Raw genomic sequence first — 21,159 nt, 5'->3', positions numbered from 1 at the left:
GCCTCAGGGGCTAGAATGACAAATATAACATGTAAATAAACATACATACACAAATGGTTAAAATATAGGTTACCACAGAGATAAATGAAACATGTATACAGTAAATTGCAAAGATGTTTGTACCTGTATGCAGATGTTCTCTTTATAATAATAATAAGGTATTCTTATATTAGACATCAAATATCTGGTAGTCTGGAAATAAATGTATAAAATGTTATGATTTACAAATTCCATGATACAGACAACTAAATTTACATAAATTATGGGCACATATTTAGTGTTGAATACATGTATCTAAAATGTTGAAACTTACAAGTTCAATGATACAAACAAATAAATGTACATAAAGTTGTACCTGAATTATAAACACGTATAGAATACATGGAACTAAGCCATATTGCAATACATCAATATTAAACTATGCAAAGATAATTAAAGAAGAACAGTACAGAAAGAAGCTTAAGCAACTAAAATATCATAAAATATTATAAAAGGATACTTAATACAAGCTTGCCTCTAACATAGCTTTAGAAAATTTTTTTAACAAAAAATCAAATTCACACAAAACACATAACTTGGATTTGTGATAAGTTACAAATACCAAATAGGTCACTCCATATTACTTGGATTACCTTGAATAAAAATGGAACTCCCTTTAAATGTATGCAGTGCTGCAATAGTAAATAACCATTAGTATACTCGGACCGTGTAAAGACTGCCATAATTAACCATGAAAAACCATTTGATGTCTATGTCGGCATATTTATCAACTGTTGCTAAAAAGCCTCTATTGCTTAAATATCCCGATGGAAATACACGGTCTGCACTCGGTACATAACAACTCACTGCACTGCAACATCGTTAGGGCTATTTAAATATCCAGGAGAGTGCGCCAAAATACACTGTGTTTTAGCAAAGCCAAAAATAAGACATAACTTAGCAATTAAAGCGCTTATCTTTGAGCGTCTTTTAAGCAGTCTAAATTACCGCACAGCTCTATTTACTAGATTTAGAAGTACCCAAAGCATTGAACTTAGCTCTTATCTACCTCTACTGGGACTGGATTTGTAAACATGGCTGTTTGAATAAATAGAGGCAACACCAAAATACACTATATTTTGCCAATGAAAAAACCAAAATTGTGCTTCAATATTTGAGCGCTTTTCTAATAAAACACAAAGTGAATTTAAATGCAATGCTATTCCATTATAACAATTAAAACACATCAATTATTATGTCTTGGTTAAAATTACATGAACAAAGCAATATTGCCGTGGTGCCTCTAAACAAAATTAGCATTGATCTTTTTAAACCGAGATGACCTCAGCTCTTTTGTTATGAGTGCGATATCTAAGGGCATATACTTACTGAACTGCCGGTATAGATGTACACGGTGTCCGCTCAAGTACATAAAAGCTTTAAAAACCACTAGACCGCCGTAATGGCTATTTAAATAAGCTGGAAATCGCGCCAAAAAAACCTGTCAATCAAATAAGGGGGAGTGTCCAAGAGAGAACCCGTATGTAAACATTGAATATACTGACAAAATGTATCCAGAAAGTATAGCCAATTGAGCGACATTTTATAGTTATTAAATCGAAAGTACTGGTATTAAATACTGTAATGAACTGTGCTTTTGCCTTTCAACTCTTTCCATATGAATGCATAGTGGTCAGGATAAAGTATATGATAGTACAACATTGTTAACAGTATCAAATTGAGCTTATTGAATGCATCCATATTCATGATTTAATAGTCATTATAATCCTCAATATTTATGTGATTAATTTTTGAACCTGAAGAGATTTTTTGTATATGTGCCCATGAGTTAAATTTTCTAATTGCTGCCACCTATTGTTAAAACCCCATAGAGGTTGTGAAAACTATATGGAATTATATGATTACTATAAAATAAAAATAAATAAGCCATTAAAATACCACAAAGAGAACATATTAATAATATTAAGACCAAAGAATAAAATAAATTATAAAATTACTATAATTTAGCAGGCAACAATAAATACTAAGAAATAAATAAATAGCTAAATACATGAATCCGTACAAAGAGCAAATGATAAAACCAGACCTAAATTCATCATAAAAATAATAAAATCAGACCTAATTACATCATAAAAAGACAGAATAATCAATATCTAGGTTCAGCCCATTCGGTTCCATAGTCTTAAACTCGAAAATATATTTCTGCTCCAATTATAATAACCTTATATCTAGATCCCCACCTCTCCAATTTGGGACTAGGTGCTGTATCACACAAAACTTAAATTCATTAAAACTATGGTTCATTCGAATTGCATGTTGAACAAGTGGTTTGGACTCTATTTTTCTCTTAATACTACTCTTGTGCTCTATGATACGCTTGTTAAATGGTCTGATCGTTTTACCTATATAGGCTTTATTGCAGGTGTGGAGTGCTAAATACCCCACCCCTTCTGTCTTGCAGTTTGTGAAAGTTTTTAATTTGAATTCTCTACTAATTCCTGGTATTAGTAAATATGAAAGCTACTTTCATATTTACAGGACAAACAGAGCAGTTGCCACATGGGCGGTGACCCGGAGGTCTCTTATTGATTGGTTTCCTCAATGGTAAAGCAGATGGAGAGATGAATTCTTTTATATTTTTTTCTCTTTTGTTTGCAATCAGAATATTCTTATCCTTAAAACAGGGTAATAGTTGGGCAACAGGCCAGTGCTTCCTCAAAACTTTAGTAATCTGGAAGGACATGTGTGTAAATGTTAAAGGACATACTATTCGATCACTAATATTTGTGTCCTTCTTTTGAAGTAATGTGTCCCTATCATATATAGAAGCCTTCTTAAAACTCGCCTCTATAAATCTATGTGGATAAGATTTTTCATTTCTTCAGATCTTGTCAATAAAAGTGATTCATTCCCACATAGCTTTTTCAATCTAAGAAACTGAGAAAAAGGTAAGTTTCTTTGGAGTGATTTATTATGACAGCTGGAATAATGAAGTAACTTGTTGGTGTCAGTTGGTTTGCGATATATATTGCTTTCTACAATACCGTTTTTAAAATTGATTGAAATATCTAAAAACGGGATGTTAAAACAGTTAAAATTCATTGTGAACTTCAAATTACTATCCAGCGTGTTTAGCCATTTGTGGAAATCTTTAAGATCATCTGTTCGTCCTTTCCAAATGATGTGATGCGTTTCCCATGGGACCAAAGGTCGGTGGTGCAGGATACAGTGGACTGCTAGGCCCTCGAGGAGCGAGTTACCTGATAGTACAGGAGATCCTGAAATAAGAGAGAGACCCCCTGAGGAGCGGTTGTCAAGTTAGTAGAAACCCCGAAGGGGAGTTGGAAGCGAGAGGCCTCCAAGGAGCGGGTGCCTAGAGTTTCGTCAGGAGCGAGATTCCCCGGAGGGTAGTGACGCGTCTAAGGGGCAGATTTTAAAACCTTGCGCAAGCGCGTACTTTTGTTCGCGCAGCAGGCACGAACAAAAGTACGCTGGATTTTATAAGATACGCGCGTATCTTATAAAATCCGGGGTCGGCGAGCGAAATTGTGCAACCTGCGCACGCCGAGCCCAGCGCGCGCTGCCTGTTCCCTCCGAGGCCGCTCCGATTTCGGAGCGGCCTCGGAGGGAACTTTCTTTCGCCCTCCCCCCACCTTCCCCCCCCTTAACTTTGCGCGTGTCGGCCGGCTGCCCCGCTCTGTGGTCCGGTCCCGGGGGCTGTTCCGGAGGCCGCGGCCATGCCCCCGGAACGCCCCTGGGCCGAAACCACGCCCATGTCTCCGCCCCCGAAACGCCGCGCTCCGCCCCCTAAACGCCGCATCATCCCGACACGCCCCCGACAGGAAGCCCCGGGACTTACGCACGTCCCGGGGCTTTACGCGCGCTGGCGGCCTATGCAAAATAGGCGCGCCGGCGCACGGGCCTTTGAAAATCCGCCCCAAGCGAGCAGCGTAGAGTGGTCAGAGAAGCTAAACCGAAGTCCTTGCTAACTCAAGGTAAGTAGCGTAGCAGAGGCTTAAATACCCAGAGGTATTGACATCATACGGTGGGGACGCCCAGAGGTTCCTGCCATGACGTGTACATAGGCGTAGGCAATGTGCGCGTGCCGTAGGAGGCCACAGGAAGGAACATGGTGGACTGGGACACCCATGCTGAATTGGAGACGCCGAGGGTTTCGGCACTCGGCACCGGAGGCAGCCATCTTGCCCAAGGAGGAGGAAAAGGGTAGAAAAGAGGTAAGGCAGAGCGGTTGCAGCCGTCTGCAACCGACAGACGCAACAGGGGTGCTGTTCCATCCCCTTTATCATTTTGGTTGCCCTTCTCTGTACCTTCTCCAAGGCAACTATATCTTTTTTGAGATGCGATGACCAGAATTGTACACAGTATTCAAGGTGCGGTCTCACCATGGAGCGATACAGAACCATATGACATTTTCCGTTTTATTAACCATTCCCCTCCTAATAATTCCTAACATTGTTTGCTTTTTTGACTGCTGCAGCACACTGAGCCGACGATTTCAATGTATTATCCACTATGATGCCTAGATTTTTTTCCTGGGTCGTAGCTCCTAATATAGAACCTAACATCGTGTAACTACAGCAAGGGTTATTTTTCCCTATATGCAACACCTTGCATTTGTCCACATTAAATTTCATCTGCCATTTGGATGCCCAATCTTCCAGTCTTGCAAGGTCCTCCTGTAATATATCACAATCCGCTTATGATTTAACTACTCTGAATAATTTTGTATCATCCGCAAATTTGATAACCTCACTTGTCGTATTCCTTTCCAGATTATTTATATATATATTGAAAAGCACCGGTCCAAGTACAGATCCCTGAGGCACTCCACTGTTTACCCTTTTCCACTCAGAAAATTGACCATTTAATCCTACTCTCTGTTTCCTGTCTTTTAACCAGTTTGTGATCCACAAAAGGACATTGCCTCCTATCTCATGACTTTTTGGTTTTCTTAGAAGTCTCTCATGAGGGACTTTGTCAAACGCCTTCTGAAAATCCAACTACACTACATCTACTGGTTCAACTTTATCCACATATTTATTAACCCCTTCAAAAAAATGAAGCAGATTTGTTAGGCAAGACTTCCCTTAGGTAAATCCATGTTGACTGTGTGCCATTAAATCATGTCTTTCTATATGCTCTACGATTTTGATCTTGAGAATAGTTTCCACTATTTTTCCCGGCACTGAAGTCAGGCTCACTGGTCTATAGTTTCCCAGATCGCCCCTGGAGCCCTTTTTAAATATTGGGTTACATTGGCCACCCTCCAGTCTTCAGGTACAATGGATGATTTTAATGATAGGTTACAAATTTTAACTAATAGATCAGAAATTTCGTTTTTTAGTTCTTTCAGTTCCCTAGGATCAGGATGCGTACCATCCGGTTCAGGCAATTTGCTACTCTTTAGTTTGTCAATCTGGCCTACTACATCTTCCAGGTTCACATTGATTTGGTTCATTTTGTCTGACTCATCACTCTTGAAAACTATCTCAACAACTGGTATCTCCCCAACATCCTCATTAGTAAACATGGAAGCAAAGAATTCATTTAGGGCCAGATTTTCAAAGGGGTACGCGCGTACCCCCCGAAAACCTGGCCGAAGTACCCCATGCTCACGCTGAGCCTATGTTGAGTAGGCTTGGCGGCGCGCGCAAGCCCCAGGACACATGTAAGTTTCGGGGCTTTCCTGGGGTGTGTGTCGGAGGGCAAGTCGCGGCGGCGCGTCATTTGGGGGTGGGGCCACGGGCATGGTTCTGGCTCAGGGGCATTTCGGGGGCATGGCCGAGGCCTCCGAAATGGCTCCCGGGCCTGGGAATTGCGTGCCGGCAGCGGGCCCGGCGCACGCAAGTTACTCCTGCTTTGGGATTTCGGAGCAGCCTCGGAGGGAACGGAGGCAGGCTGCCGATTTTGCACAGCCTTGCGTGCGACGATCCCAGATTTTAACAGATACGCAAGGCTACGCGCGTATCTATTAAAATCCAGCATACTCTTGTTTGCGCCTGGTGCGCGAACAAAAGTATGCGTGTGCGCAAATTTGTAAAATCCACCTCTTAGTGTTTCTGCAATGGCCTTATCTTCCCTAAGAGCCCCTTTAACATCTCAGTCATCTAACGGTCCAACTGACTCCCTCACAGGTTTCTTTCTTCAGATATATTTTTAAAAGTTTTTATTATGAGTTTTTGCCTCTATGACCAACTTCATTTCAAATTCTTTCTTCTCCTGTCTTATCAATGTTTTACACTTAACTTGACAATGCTTATGCTTTATCCTATTTTCTTCAGATGGATCCTTCTTCCAATTTTTGAAGGATGATGTTTTGGCTAAAATAGCCTCTTTCACCTCACCTTTTAACCATGATGGTAATCATTTTGCCTTCCTTCCACCTTTCATAATGCGTAGAATACATCTGGACTGCGCCTCTAGGATTGTATTTTTAAACAATGTCCATGCCTGTTGAACACTTTTAACCTTTGCAGATGCACCTTTCAGTTTTTTCTAACTATTTTCCTCGTTTTATCAGTTTCCCTTTTGAAAATTTAGTGTTAGAGCTGTAGATTTACTTATTGTCCCCCTTCCAGTTATTAGTTTAAATTTGATCATGTAATGATTACTGTTTCCAAGTGGTCCCACCACTGTTCCTCTCTCACTAAATCCTGTGTTCCACTAAGAATTAAATCTAAATTAGCTCCCTCTCTTGTTGGTTTCTGAACCAATTGCTCCATGAAGCAGTCATTTATTACATCCAGGAATTTTGTCTAGCAAGTCCTGATGTTACATTTATCCAGTCAATACTGGGATAACTGAAATCTCCCATTATTATTGTACTGCCAAATTGGTTAGCTTCCCTGATTTCTCTTAGCATTTCATCATCTGTCTGACCATTTTGTCCAAGTGGTCGGTAGTATACTCCTATCACTATACTCTTACCCAACACACATGGGATTTCTACCCATATAGATTCTACTGAGCATTTAGTCTCTTGTATGATCTTTATCCTGTTGGACTCTATATCCTCCCAGACATAAAGTGCCACATCCCCAACAAGTTGATCCTATCAGTGCGATATAATTTGTACCCTGATATAGCACTGTCCCATTGGTTATCCTCCTTCCACCAAGTCTCTGTGATGCCAATTATGTCAATCTCATCATTGACTGCTATACACGCTAACTCTCCCATCTTACTTCTGACATTGGCATACAGACATTTCAAAGTGGTTTTTTTGTTTGTATTAATAACCTGCTTTTCAGTTGTTAGGGATAACTTGGAAATCATTAGCTTCGGTGATTTTTTACATATAAGCTCATGGGATACATTTTCTTTTATTGGAACCTCTCTGTTGGGATGCCCTAACTCTCCTGTTTCATTAGAATCCTTCAAGGATACATTGCTCCGAACCATGCACTGCTGAGTGACTGTCGGATTTCCCCCTTGTTCTAGTTTAAAAGCTGCTCTATCTCCTTTTTAAAAGTTAGTGCTAGCAGCTTCTCCTTCCTGGAGAATTCTTGCATTTGTGTACAGACATTTTAAAGTAGTTATTTTATTTGTATTTGTATTCACAAGCTGCTTATTAGCAGATGACACAAGCAGTTTGGAGTCATTCATATTGGGTGTGCCTGCTGACTACAGGAAACTTCTTATCTGTATGTATGTGCTGACTTGCCAAAATATTTTTAGCCTTTCATCTCCTGGTGTGACAGAAGGTAATGTATATATATCAGTGCCATTACAAAATCTGTATCTGTTTTTCTCCTCAGGTCCAATTAAGGTCCCCACATCAGACATCCAGCCGAGATAAACCCAGTCTCTGCCAAGACTAATTTGGAAAGAGCTGGTGGAGTCACAAGGCAATGTCTCTTACTTTGTAACCACAGGGCACCATTTTCCCTTCTCCTCTCTTCTAAGAGTTCCCTCATTCTCAATTCATGTTATGTTCCGGTGCCTCAGGTCGCCATTTACTAAACTGCGATTATTCCTCTGTTAATTTGTATATCGGGTGATTTTATTACACATTAAAACGGCATTCTTAATGCGTTAGTTACTAAAAAATGAGATTCCATAGATGTCTGTAAAATAAAAAGAACCCGGGTGCGTTCCCGGGAACGCATGTTCCTTTTACACACATTAAACAGAGTTGTAACACACCTTAGCTCAAACAGCATGTACTTTGTATTTAGCACACGTACGAGTTATTTCAAGTTCAAATCTTTTTTTATTGAAGATTTAACAAGAAATTACAAAACAGAAATATATAGGGTCAAAACGAAAAAAAACCCCCAAAAAACCCAGAGAAACAAACAGAACAAAAACCTGGGCCGCAGATCGACATGCCAGTAAACCAAATTAAGAAATGAAAGTCGTACATCAAAAGGTTGTACAGCAAAGCAGAACTTAATAGAATCAAGAAAGTCATCAAGCAGGTTCCACACCTGCGCCCATTGCGCTTAACCCCTGGGGTCTGACAGCTACAGCTTTTTCATATTTACAATAGAGGCAAATGAAATTCCACCAAAAGTGCTCATTAAGTACAACACTGTGCGTCCAGTTGGACATAATTAAATGTATAGTAACACCAAGACAAGAAATCTAATTTTACAGTGGGATAAGGAAAGAGAAAAGGGCAGGGCCGCTCTCTGAAAAATAACTGTGTGATAAATAAGAGGAGCACTCGAGTGCAAAACTTGAGAGATAATGCCCCACACCTTTTGCTAAAAAGATAATACTATCGGACCAAAAAATAGCATGTGAGACAATGTGGCTGTAGCAGAGGAGCAGGACCCACAATTGTGGGATGGCAATAATCCTGCCCGAAAAGGTTTCCAGGGAGTCCACACCGCCCTTTGAGAAATAAAAAAAAAAGAAGATTGCGTTAAGCTGGGAGACAGTGAAACACGTATAGTAGAACCCCAAAAATAGCCCCAGTCTACATCCTCCGAAGAACAGTTAACCTCCAAGAGCATACATTATGCAGCCCAGTCAATCTGGGAAAAACAGAATCCTTCATAGACTTATGTATCCTAAATGACCAAATGACCATGAGAGCAAAATCCAGGTAAAGAACATATAAAGCAGGATAGTCAGATAAACAAAACTGAGAAAGCAAGGAAGATGATAAACAGTCACGGAGTTGTAACCAGGCACAAAACTGAAAACTGGGTAAAGAAAAAACTGCCCGTAATTCAGAAAAGGGAAGAAAGGAGTTATCCCAAAAAAGGGAAGAGAGAAACAAGATTCCACATTGTTGCCACTTGCACCAGCTAATAGCATGACCTCCAAATAGAAATGGAGGGATAAAACCACAAAGGTGCAAATCAGGAGCAGAAGAGGGCTGAAAACGCTCAAACTCTAGAAAAGTCCAATGCGTTGACCTTAAAATTGGATGAGACTTAGAGTTGAGGAGAGGACGTCCCAGGGATCCCTTCTAAAGGAAAAGGGGAAAGAAGCGCTCTATCTATCGACAGCCATTTAGGACTCTCAGCGAGAGAGAGAGTGCATGTGAAAACCAATAATAACCTTGTTGTAATATACATGTGTGATGATAACTGTAAAAATCTGGAAAGTTAACTCCCCCGCCCCCGACTTTTATTGGCTTTTAGTTTAGATAGAGCAATACTAGGGGCCACAAAAATCGAGAAAGTAAACGATCAACCTGCTTACAAAACTCCCCCCAAAAGAAAATGGGTAACACAGAAAATACAAAATTCAGCAGCGGAGCTAACACCATTTATTAGTGTCCAGCCTAGCCCACCACGTAGTACCCTGTACTACACTGGGATGTAGTACAGGGTAGTGTGTCATAAAAACGAATACCCAAATATTTAAGGGCCTTTATTTGACTTGTGGATGAAATAATCAGACAAATTGACCATAGACCCCCAAAGGATTCAAAGCAAGCATCTCAGTTTTATGCCAGTTGACTCTATAATCAGAAAAGGAAGAATATACAGAAATGAGGGAAAACAAGTGAGGGAGAGAAGCAGCAGGATCAACAAGAAACAGCATAACATCATCTGCATAGGCTGATAGTTTGTAAACATCCATACCAATAAGAACACCTTCAATATTGGTCTAATGGCCAATAGTAAAGGTTCCAAAGCCAGATTGAATAGGAAGGGAGAAAGGGGGTACCCCAGTCTGGTTCCCTTGTGTAAAATGAATTGAGAGGTTATTCTATTATTGAGATATAAAAAGGAAGATGGGGGATGATAAAGCAACTGAATCCAGGTCAAAAAGGTGGAGCCAAAGCCAAACCACCAGAGAGTAGCAAAAAGATATTGCGATTCAACGCGGTCAAATACTTTTTCAGCATCAAGAGAAAGAGACAAAACCGTAGATGTGAGGGATTTGGTCACCTCTTGAATGTGAAGAAAAAGGTGGGCATTACTAGAAATTACGTGATTTTTAATAAATCCAGATTGTGTTGCGAACGCACCCTGCGGGGCCTGAGGAGGGACACAGAGGCGTGATCATCTGCTCCTGGGAGAGAGTGAGCCCTTGGCCAACGGAGCAATCAGGGAGGAGCCTCAAGACACGCCCCAAGGGAGGTGAGCGAGTGCAGGCACGGGCGGAGCAAGTACACAGGAGCTGGGACGAAACAGGGTCAGCCCCCCGCTGAGCTAACACGCACCAGTGAAGTCAGATGGAGGCAGAGGGCTGGGAACGAAAAGACAAGGAACTGGAACAGAAGACTCCGGATCGTGGAAACAAGAGAAGAGTCAGAGAACATAGAGAAGACGAGGACTCTTGGAGACTTGGACGAGATGAGACTCTTAGAGGCTTGGACGGGATGAGACTCTTGGAGGCTTGGATGGGACGAGACTCTTGGAAACTTGGACGGGACGAGACTCTTGGAGACTTGGACGAGATGAGGCTCTTGGAGACTTGAATGGCACTATCCCTCAGGGCGCCCTACACAGCCCGACGTGGATTGGTCATATCGGAAGAGGAAAAACAATTTTTAGAAAAAGAAATAACACAGATTGAAGTACTACAAGTGATCCATGACCTTAAATCTAATAAAGCTCCAGGTTTAGACGGTTTCACCACTCAGTTTTCTAAAATGTTTACACATGAAGTGACCTCCCCTCTTATAGCTCTGTTTATGCTCAGGAATATCTTTGTTTTTGGGATCCAATGTAGCCTGGCTAAACCTGGCCGTGACACTTTGGAATGTGGGTCTTATCGACCCATCTCCTTAATATTGATTTGAAGATATTAGCCAAAACATTGGCCAGTCATTTAGAGTCATGGCAAAATTAGTACATCTTGATCAGGCAGGTTTTATTCCAGGTAGGATGGCGGCTGACAGAGTCCGTGAGATTATTGACCTTATCTGGTGGGTACAACATGGTACTACACTCTGTAGACACGGAAAAAGTGTTTGATATGGTCCACTGGCCATATTTGTTTCATTCTCTGGAGAGGATGAATTTTGGACCCTTTTTCCTGAGGTGGTTATCTAAGCTATATGAATCTCCAAAAGCTTGTGTTAAAGTGAATTGATCCTACTCTGATCCGTTTCCCATTGAGAGAAGAACGAGACAGAGCTGTCCTCTATCCCTGCTACTATAAGATGTCTCTCTTCGCTGATCACATTCTGTTTACCTTGTCCAGGCCACTAAACTCCCTGAAGGGGGTTGTAGAAGCGCTATCATTTAGCTCTGTTTCAGGCTTTAGATTAAATCTTGACAAGTCAGAGGTTCTAAATATTTCTGTCCCACTGGAACAAATTCTGATCTTAAACAATTGTTTTCTTTTAAATGGGCTAACCAGAAAATAAAGGGGTCAGATTTTAAGACCTGCGCGCACACGTCCATGTGTGCACGCGTGATCGGGGGTCAGCGCGCACAAGGGGGTGCACAATTGTGCACCTTGCGTGCGCCGAGCCACATTGCCTTCCCCCATTCCCTAGCCCCCCACTCCACCTTCCCTTCCCCTACCTCCCTCGCTCTTTCCCCCCTACCTTTTTGCCGAATTTTCTTTTATTTCAAAACTTACTACTGCCCGGGGGCTGAAGTAAATTGCAGCTGGCGCACGATCCCTGACACAGCGGCAAATGGCCACTGTGCTGGGAGCCTCTGGTCCCGCCCTGGGACTTACACGCGTCCCGGGGCTTTACGCGTGTCGCCGAACCTTTTGAAAATAGGCCCGGCGCGCGTAACCTTTTGAAAATCTGCCCCAAAATATTTAGGTTTCTTAATTAGCAATAAGGATGAGGACTTATTTAGATTAAATTATACATCTAAGGTCTCCAAGGTCTTTAAGGATTTAGATAATTGGTCCAGAGTTCCGCTAACATGGATGGGCAGAATAGCACCAATAAAAATGAATGTTCTCTCAAAGTTTAACTATCGTTTTCAAACATTGCCGATACATATTTCTACCGCTGCTCTCAAATACTGGCAGAAACGTGTGGTTGCCTTTATATGGAAAACGAAAGTGCCCAGGGTGGCCTGTAGTGTAATTTATTGACATAAATTGAGAGGTGAGCTGGGTGTATCCCACTTGAGGTGGTATTTTGTAGTTGCCCAAACAAGAGCAATCATAGATTGGAACAAAAGGGGCGAACAGAAATGTTGGGTAGCAATAGAACAAGTATTCTTGGGCAATATGCCTATTTGGGCTAGTACATGGCAGCCTCGATATACCTGGTTAGCTAATAGAGATCTCCCCCCCCCCCCCCAACTACCAACACTACTATTTGAGTATGGAAACAGTGGCAGCACAAATTGGTGGGAAGAAGGAAGTATTTTTTTAGCTCCTCACTGTTCCATAACAGCCTATTTACTCCAGGATGGAACTCACCTTTTTTTGTTAGAGATTGGAAAATAAAAAAGATTGTATTATTGGGGAATGTTTGGGGTTCGGCAGGGTTGTTAACTTTTACATATCTTAAAGAAAAATATCAACTCCTAGATAAGGATATGTTTCCATATGTCCAACTGAGTCACTTCCTCTGCTCGGAAAAAATAGAAGATGATTTATCTATGGGGAAAACTCAATTTGAACACTGGTGTGAACAGGCAGATAAGATCAAAGGGGGAATCACTAAGATATACAGCCTTCTTAATAATGATCAAAGCCAGAAGCCAACCTATATAAAGGCATGGGAAACTGATCTAGGGAAAGAACCTGAGGATGAAACATGGGATATGATTTTTCTTACTACTAAAAGGAGTTCTATATCCGCGTTATTTTCTGAAAACAGTTACAAAGTTTTATTGAGGTGGCATTTTACACCTGTCAGATTATTTAAAGCCAATATATCAAAAGGGAGACCTATGCTGGAGGGGATGTGGTCAAAAGGGTTCCTTTTTCCACATGTGGTGGGAGTGTCCTAAAATAGTAAAATTCTGGGGGACAGTTCCTCTTATAATCCAGAAAATTTTAAATATTAATATCCACCTATTCCCCGAAAATGCTTTACTAAATGCTCCCATGGAACGCTCAGGAACAATTGGTTAATGGTGCATCAAATAATAATAGCTACCAGATGTGTTATAGCAGCGGCCTGGAAACTACCCGATCCTCCAAATTTGATTATCCTAAAGCTAGACAAGATGTGTGAGCTTTATAAGTTGACATCCCGTAAGCATCATACGTTACCATGGTTTTCCTTGATATGGTCCCCGTATCTAAAATGGTGGACTGGACATCCATAAGTACTAGGCATATCCTGCCACCTATATTCTTCTGTCTGTATCTCCCATAATAGCAAATAATATTTGGTGTTATAATTTAGATACTAGCCTAAATTTGTAATCGAATAAGATGTAATTTGATACAAATGTGATATCATGGAACAGTATATAATCTATTATGTATTACTAGATGTTTGTACAAGTTTAAAATGTTTCAATAAAATATCATTTACCAAAAAACCCCAAAAGATTCAGTCCCTAGCAGCACCTGCACGGATACCCAGCAACCATCAAGATCTGCCATATGATGAGTAACATGAATCCCCAACTTTTTGTGCAATAAGATAGCCACCCCTGTCTTCTTATGTTGTGCAGGACTAAAGAACACCTCACCCACCCAGGCTTGTTTCAACTTAAGGGACTCATGGAGCATAGCCACATCTGCATGCAGAGATTGTAAATATGTTAATATTTTTTTCCGTTTGATAGGGTGTGAAAGGCCATTAACATTGAGAGAAATTATCTGCAAAGAAGAAGCAACATTAGCCATAACATTAAAGAATGGAGGCAGAGGAGGCACAACCTACTTAGGAGAACAGCAATGAGAGAGAAACAGTGACAAAATATCAATGGGAAAACAGCCCTGTTAAAGAGAATACCAAAGAAAGAAGAAAAATAAAGAGAAAAAGAGTGCAAAAAGAGTAACCTTAGACAAATGATTGGCAGCATATATAAAATGAGCTTCTTGGCAGGTCCAATAGCTAAACAAGATCCAGCAGAAGGCCGAAAATGAGGCTACACCCATATCATGAACACAAAAAAAATGCTTATCGCACTTAGTGACCATCAAATCCAAAAAGGAACTTCATCCTCCATCTAAACAGACCTGGACATTGCAGTCAACACCAGCAGTGAGGAAAGCTGAAGTGCCAAGTTGATTATTGAAAAATAGAGATGATGCTTCCATCCAGAAAAAATAAGGTAATGTAGACCAGAGGCAGAGGTCCAGATATTCAAGTCACCATGTCCTGCATATTCTCCAAAGAAGTGAGAAATGAAGCAAGATCCTCCGGTATATCAAAGGACTTGGTCTGGTTGTGGTAAGTCACTTTCATTGGGGTAGGGTAGAGGAAGCCATAGCGGGCCTCTAGCACTTGTAAACAGGGATGCAAAGCCAAAAAGGCCTTGAGCTTCGCTGCTATAGATTTGGCCAAATCTACTACGAAAAGAAGAGAAGTTCTGTGATAGGTGACCGGTGATCGGGAACGAGCTGCTGAAAGGATCGCCAAAGCTTGAGGGTATCAGAGCACCTTAAAAATTACTGGTCTAGGAAATTTGGAGGATTTCAGTGGCCTAGATGGTATTTGGTGAGCCCGCTCCATCTTGAAGGGCAGATTGAAAGGTAGCTGGAGGCAAGCTGGGATCATCGTTGTTAAGAAACCTACCATGTTGGACCCCTTTGACCACTGGGAACACCGAGGATCCGGACATTCTTCTGGCGATTCCTGTTAGTGAGGTCTTCCATGTCCCGCTGTAAGCGCTCCACCTTTTGATTAAGTTGAGGGAGCAGGCCGATCGCTATTAGCAATGACGCCATTTGAGATTCGACAGCGTCGAGCCATGTTTGAAAGGCTGACGTTTGCTGGGACATAGCTGATAAATCCAGCTGGATCACCGACGTCATGTCTATATTGACCTGGAGCATTTCTTGGAGCTGCTTGAGCTCCATAAGCACGAGTTTGGAAGACGCTATCGATTTTGACTGTGCGCCACCTTCTCCGGGGTCGTGGGATCCTGCTTCATGCATTTCATGCCAGCAGCTGCTGCAAACGCGGCTTCTATCTTGCCCGATTTTGGCCCTGACATAACCAGGCAGGAAGAGAGAGGCTTTCAAAGGTGGTTGTGAAAGTTAAAAGGGCGCAGTATATGAGTCAAACAAGGATCTCGGAGAATAGCTGGATCAAGCAGCATCTTGGTCATGGCTCAAGAGCGCCCCACGTACGAACTATTTCAATGAGGGTTTATTTGCTGAGCATGTGCAGTGAAGCATCCGCTTCCTTCCTGAAACATAAGATGGCTTTCCCTCCATACCTTGTCAGTTCTGGGAGGCGAGTGCCAGACTCAGGTGTGAGAGATTTAGAATTGATGTGTACAGTCCCAAATCATCCCATGGTGTCACAATTCAGACTGGCACCAGTTGATAAATAAGAACATAAGAAATTGCCATGCTGGGTCAGACCAAGGGTCCATCAAGCCCAGCATCCTGTTTCCAACAGAGGCCAAACCAGGCCACAAGAACCTGGCAATTACCCATATACTAAGAAGATCCCATGCTGATGCAATTAATAGCAGTGGCTATTCCCTAAGTAAACTTGATTAATAGCAGTTAATGGACTTCTCCAAGAACTTATCCAAACCTTTTTTGAACCTAGCTACACTAACTGCACTAACCACATCCTCTGGCAACAAATTCCAGAGCTTAATTGTGCGTTGAGTGAAAAAGAATTTTCTCCGATTAGTCTTAAATGTGCTGCTTGCTAACTTCATGGAATGCCCCCTAGTCCTTCTATTATTCGAAAGTGTAAATAACCGAGTCACATCTACCCGTTCAAGATCTCTCATGATTTTAAACACCTCTATCATATCCCCCTTCAGCCGTCTCTTCTCCAAGCTGAACAGCCCTAACCTCTTCAGCCTTTCCTCATATGGAAGCTGTTCCATCCCCTTTATCATTTTGGTTGCCCGTCTCTGTACCTTCTCCATCACAACTATATCTTTTTTGTGATCGGCGACCAGAATTGTACACAGTATTCAAGGTGCAGTCTCACCATGGAGCGATACAGAGGCATTATGACATTTTCCGTTTTATTAACCATTCCCTTTCTAATAATTCCTTACATTCTGTTTGCTTTTTTGACTGCTGCAGCACACTGAGCCGACGATTTCAATGTGTTATCTACTATGATGCCTAGATCTCTTTCTTGGGTGGTAGCTCCTAATATGGAACCTAACATTGTGTAACTATAGCATGGGTTATTTTTCCCTATATGCATCACCTTGCACTTATCCACATTAAATTTCATCTGCCATTTGGATGCCCAAATGTTTATCAATGGTAGAACTTTCAACACGAAAACTAATCCTGTACATGAAGCTTATCTTGCTCAAAGCTGGAATGATGCTTTGGTGCAGCAACAAGGAATTCATCAAAATCCTACAAGGAAAATAAGTGTGCGAAAGCAGATGGAAATATAATTTTTTTTATGACAGCAGCAGATGGCAAAAGATACATTTCCCAAATATATTCGCACCATGTCAGACCCCCTCACACTTACACCTCCTGTGTGATTTGGGTTATTACTATGCTGGGAGTGGAAAACAACAAAAACGCAGGCTTTCCTGTGGAACTGCACAAGGCCATCTTTAGGCAGGTGTGGGAAGGAAGGGGTAGGGGCCTGGTGGTCACACTGCACAAGCTGAAAGACAGCCCTGTGGCATGGGCTAGCAGCAGGAGCAGGCTCGGGGCCCCTCATCTGTTCTCTACACCAGCGTTTCCCAACAAGTGTGCCGTGGCTGCAGGGCCGGTGTGCCGCAAAAAAAAAAAAGCCTGAAAAGGAATTCAGGCACAGATGCCGTCTTCATTTTCTTGCCTTCCTGGTTTGCAGGATGCCCTCCTGCCAGCAAGGGTGGGGGGAACGGTTCAGTAAGCGGTGCTTGTGCTGGCTGCAATTGAAACTGTGGTCTTGTGAGATCTGCTGCTCCCCTGTAGCTCTGGCTGCAAAGGAGGAAGCAGCAGCAGCAGCATCACCAGCTAAGCGCTGTTCACAGACTCTGCCGCTTCCAGGACGTAGGAGAGAGAAGGTAGAAATGAATGTGCCAAGGGGCATGGAGGGAGAGAAAGCTGAATGTGCCATGAAGGAGGGAAGGTGATGATATGGGGGGAGGGACAGAGGGAGAGAGAGAGAGAAGGGAGAAGTTGGTGATGATGCCAGGGGGATGGAGGAACAGGGAAAGGAACATAATGCCTGGGAATTGGGGAGAGGGAAGGTGATGATGATGATGATGATGATGCCAGGGTTAGGGGAGAAATAAGGGAAGAGAGGGTGATGATGCTAGGGGAGAATAAGAGAAGACGATGATGCTGGAAGGTGGCAGAGAAAAGAGGGGACAATGATACCTGAGGGGGTCAGGGGTCAGGGAAGGGAAGGTGATGATGCCTGGGAGAGGGAAAGGAAGAGGAGAGAAAATGGTGATGGTGTGCCATGATGAAGTCTGTGCTGGCCCGGTGTGCCACCACACAAAAAAGGTTGGGAACCACCGGGCAAGGAGATACAGAGTGTGTCCTTCGCCGGCCTGACCTACTGCCTTTCTTTCCACACCCAACCCTAGCACTTTACCCCCTCTCTCTATGCCTCTCCCTGCCCACCCCACAGCACTCTACCCTTTTCTATGCCCCCTCCACCTACCCATCCACCCCAGCTCTTTCACCCTTCATCTTCCACCCCAGCGGGCTCCCCTTCCCTCTGCCTCTCCTGCTTTTCTATAGTCACTGGGGCCTGAGGCAGACCATCCCCTCCTTCAGGCCCTGAAGCTGAGGCAGATTTACTCTGGGCTGCCGGGCCTGAAGGAGGCTGCCTCCGCACTATTCCCACCCTTATCTTGGGACTGGAATTCGTTGCCAGAGGATGTGGTGAGAGCTATTCGTGTAGCTGCATTTAAAAAAGGTTTGGACAAGTTCCTGGAGGAATAGTCCATTAACCATTATTAAGGTAGAGTTGCAGAAATCCACTGCTTATTCTTGGGATAAGCAGCTTGGAATCTCTCTACCCCTCAGGATCCTGCCAGGTACTTGTGACCTGGCTTGGCCATTGTTGGAACCAGGATACTGGACTTGATGGACCTTTGGTCTGACCCAGTATGGCAAACCTTATGTTCTTATGTAACATGGCCCTGAAGACTCCTGATGCAGCACATAGAGGGGTGAAGACTGCTGTAGTTAATCCACTTGTGCATGCAAAATGGCAATGGCAGAATGTTTCTCTCTATAAATGTTAGGCTGGCAGTAAAAACCTGGCAGAGCGACTGTAAGTAAATTAATTGATTAATTAAAAAACCCAACAAAACTCTTTCATGAGTTGGCAATTCTGATAGTGGAATAACAACATCTAAGTTTTACAGATGTAATATTATCAACACTGGTAGTGGTTCTTTATTTCTAGAGTTAACAGATGGCTCCAGGTCATGCACTGGAAATAAAATAAGGACCATCTCAGTCTGTTCCTGATGACCTGAAGCCAGGGGTGGCAGGATGCCTTTTTGGTTGGATCCAAGCCAACCAAGCTCCATCCTCTCCTGCTGCCCCTGCCCTCCGCCAATCTCTCTCTTCCTCCCCCTGCCCCAAGCTCTCTCTCCCCCCTTCTCATTTTCTCTTCCTGTGCCCATTCCTGGAAACTTGATTTCCACTCATCTGGAGATTACTGTGGACTGGAGTGAGGCAGGGCATCAGCATTTGCAAAACCTTCCTCTCACACATTTACATGTTCACTCTTATATTCTCTTTCGCACACATACAAGTGTATTTTCCCGTAGATAAGCGGCATGAATTAGCCATGCTGTCTGGGACGTCCTCTGGGTGGAGGAGCTCTCTTAGAACACAGAGGGGCAGATTTTTTAAATTACGCGCGGGGGTACATTTGTGCGCGCTACCCGACGTGCACAAATGTACCCCCGATTTTATAACATGTGCACGCTGCCGTGCGCATGTTATAAAATCTGGGGTCGGTGCGTGCAAGGGGGTGCACACATGTGCACCTTGAGTGCGCCGAGCCCTAGGGGAGGCCCGATGGCTTTCCCTGTTTCCCTGTTCCCTCCAAGGCCGCTCCGAAATTGGAGCGGCCTTGGAGGGAACTTTTTTGTTGTTCCCCCCCCACCTTTCCCTCCCTTCCCCTATCTAACCCACCCCCCAGCCCTACCTAAATCCCCCCCACCTTATTTTGTTGAGTTACGCGCGCCAGCTGTCTGCCAGCGCGACAGGCCCCGAGACAGGCTGCTGTGTCAGGGCACTCGGCCACACCCCCACGCCCCCGGCCACGCCCCCAGCCACGCCCCCGGCCCCGCATCGCCCATTTTTGCAAGCCCCGGGAAATACGCATGTCCCGGGGCTTGCGCAGGGGGGGGTGGGGGTTTAAGGGTTACGCACGTAACTCTTTTAAAATCCGCCCCAGAGTCTTTTAGTGCGGAGTTCCTGTTTGGATTCTTCCCCGCTTCCCCCATCCTCCTCAGTCCGTTTTTTTCCGCACGCCTGACTGCATGCCGAGCTCTTCTCCTCCTCAGTGGAACATTTCTCTGAAGTACAAAAAAAAAGAGGAAAGAACAAGGAAAGAAGAGGAAAAGATGTTAGTTTTCTTCGCCTCCTCCATTTTCTACCTTATTCGACGACATGCCGCAACCACCAGGCTTCACATTTTGCCTATGCGGCAAAATCATGTCAGTGACTGACAGGCACTCCAAATGTTACATCTGCCTTGGACCGAATCACAACCAGAGGGACTGCGGACGCATATCCCCCCCCGAGCCCAGCGACAGAGGGCTGCCAGAACAGTAAAACTTTGTGAAGCGGCATCGGGCTCGTATGCCCCTTCGGAAGATTCGACTCAGTCCTCCCCGGGCCCCCCCCCCCCCCGGACATCCAAAGAGTCGACGCATCACAGAGCCTCCTCGGTAGGGCCTCCCGGTTCGTCCAGGCCGACGCCGAAGCGAGTGCTAATGGCGCCAATGCACGACGCAGGAGAAGCATTTTTGGTGTCAACTGCGCCGAAGACGCCATCTACGCCGAGTAGCGTCGGAGCCCTGATGCATCACCAACGCATCTAATGCAAGGAGCCGATCGTATGCTTCGGGATTGAAGCATAAGCCCAAAGCATCAACGGTTCATTGAAGCAAGTCAGAGCCGATGCCATCGATGCACACAGTCGCAAAGTCACCCAAGAAACACTCTTCAGGGCACAAAAGACCCAGGGAACCTTCCCCCACTCCAGGTAGTGGATTCAGATGTGGCACCTTCTTCACCAGCCGCCTCTCCTAGTTCCTCGGCCTCATCCAGGGTCTACTCTGGCCTGTCCACTGCCTCACAATATAAAAGATCAGGCCTTCAAGAACCTCTACAGAAGAGGCACAAGCGGCCTCCTACAATCCCTCCTTCACCCAGAGGTCCAGACACGGACATCCTACTGGCTGCAGTACCCCCTACTAGTCCTCCCGGGGATCCTAGGCCGCCACTCAGTGATCCACACAGACAGCCTCTGCCAAGTCCTCAAGACACCTTGGCCTCGCAGGCAATGTCCCAGATTTCCCTTATCCTTTCTCAGTTCCTTACCACCATGGAGCAGCAGGGGAAATGCCCAGCAGAGTCACCGCTGGAAGCCCCCCCATCACTGCAGGACAGCCTCAGTCCAGTTCCTTCTCCTGGCCAACCTCTACCAACTCCTCCTCCTGGGGA

The sequence above is a fragment of the Rhinatrema bivittatum genome, chromosome 7, assembly GCF_901001135.1.
Source record: "Rhinatrema bivittatum chromosome 7, aRhiBiv1.1, whole genome shotgun sequence".
In the NCBI taxonomy this organism is placed as follows: Eukaryota; Metazoa; Chordata; class Amphibia; order Gymnophiona; family Rhinatrematidae; genus Rhinatrema; species Rhinatrema bivittatum.
This window is presented reverse-complemented; position numbering follows the sequence as displayed.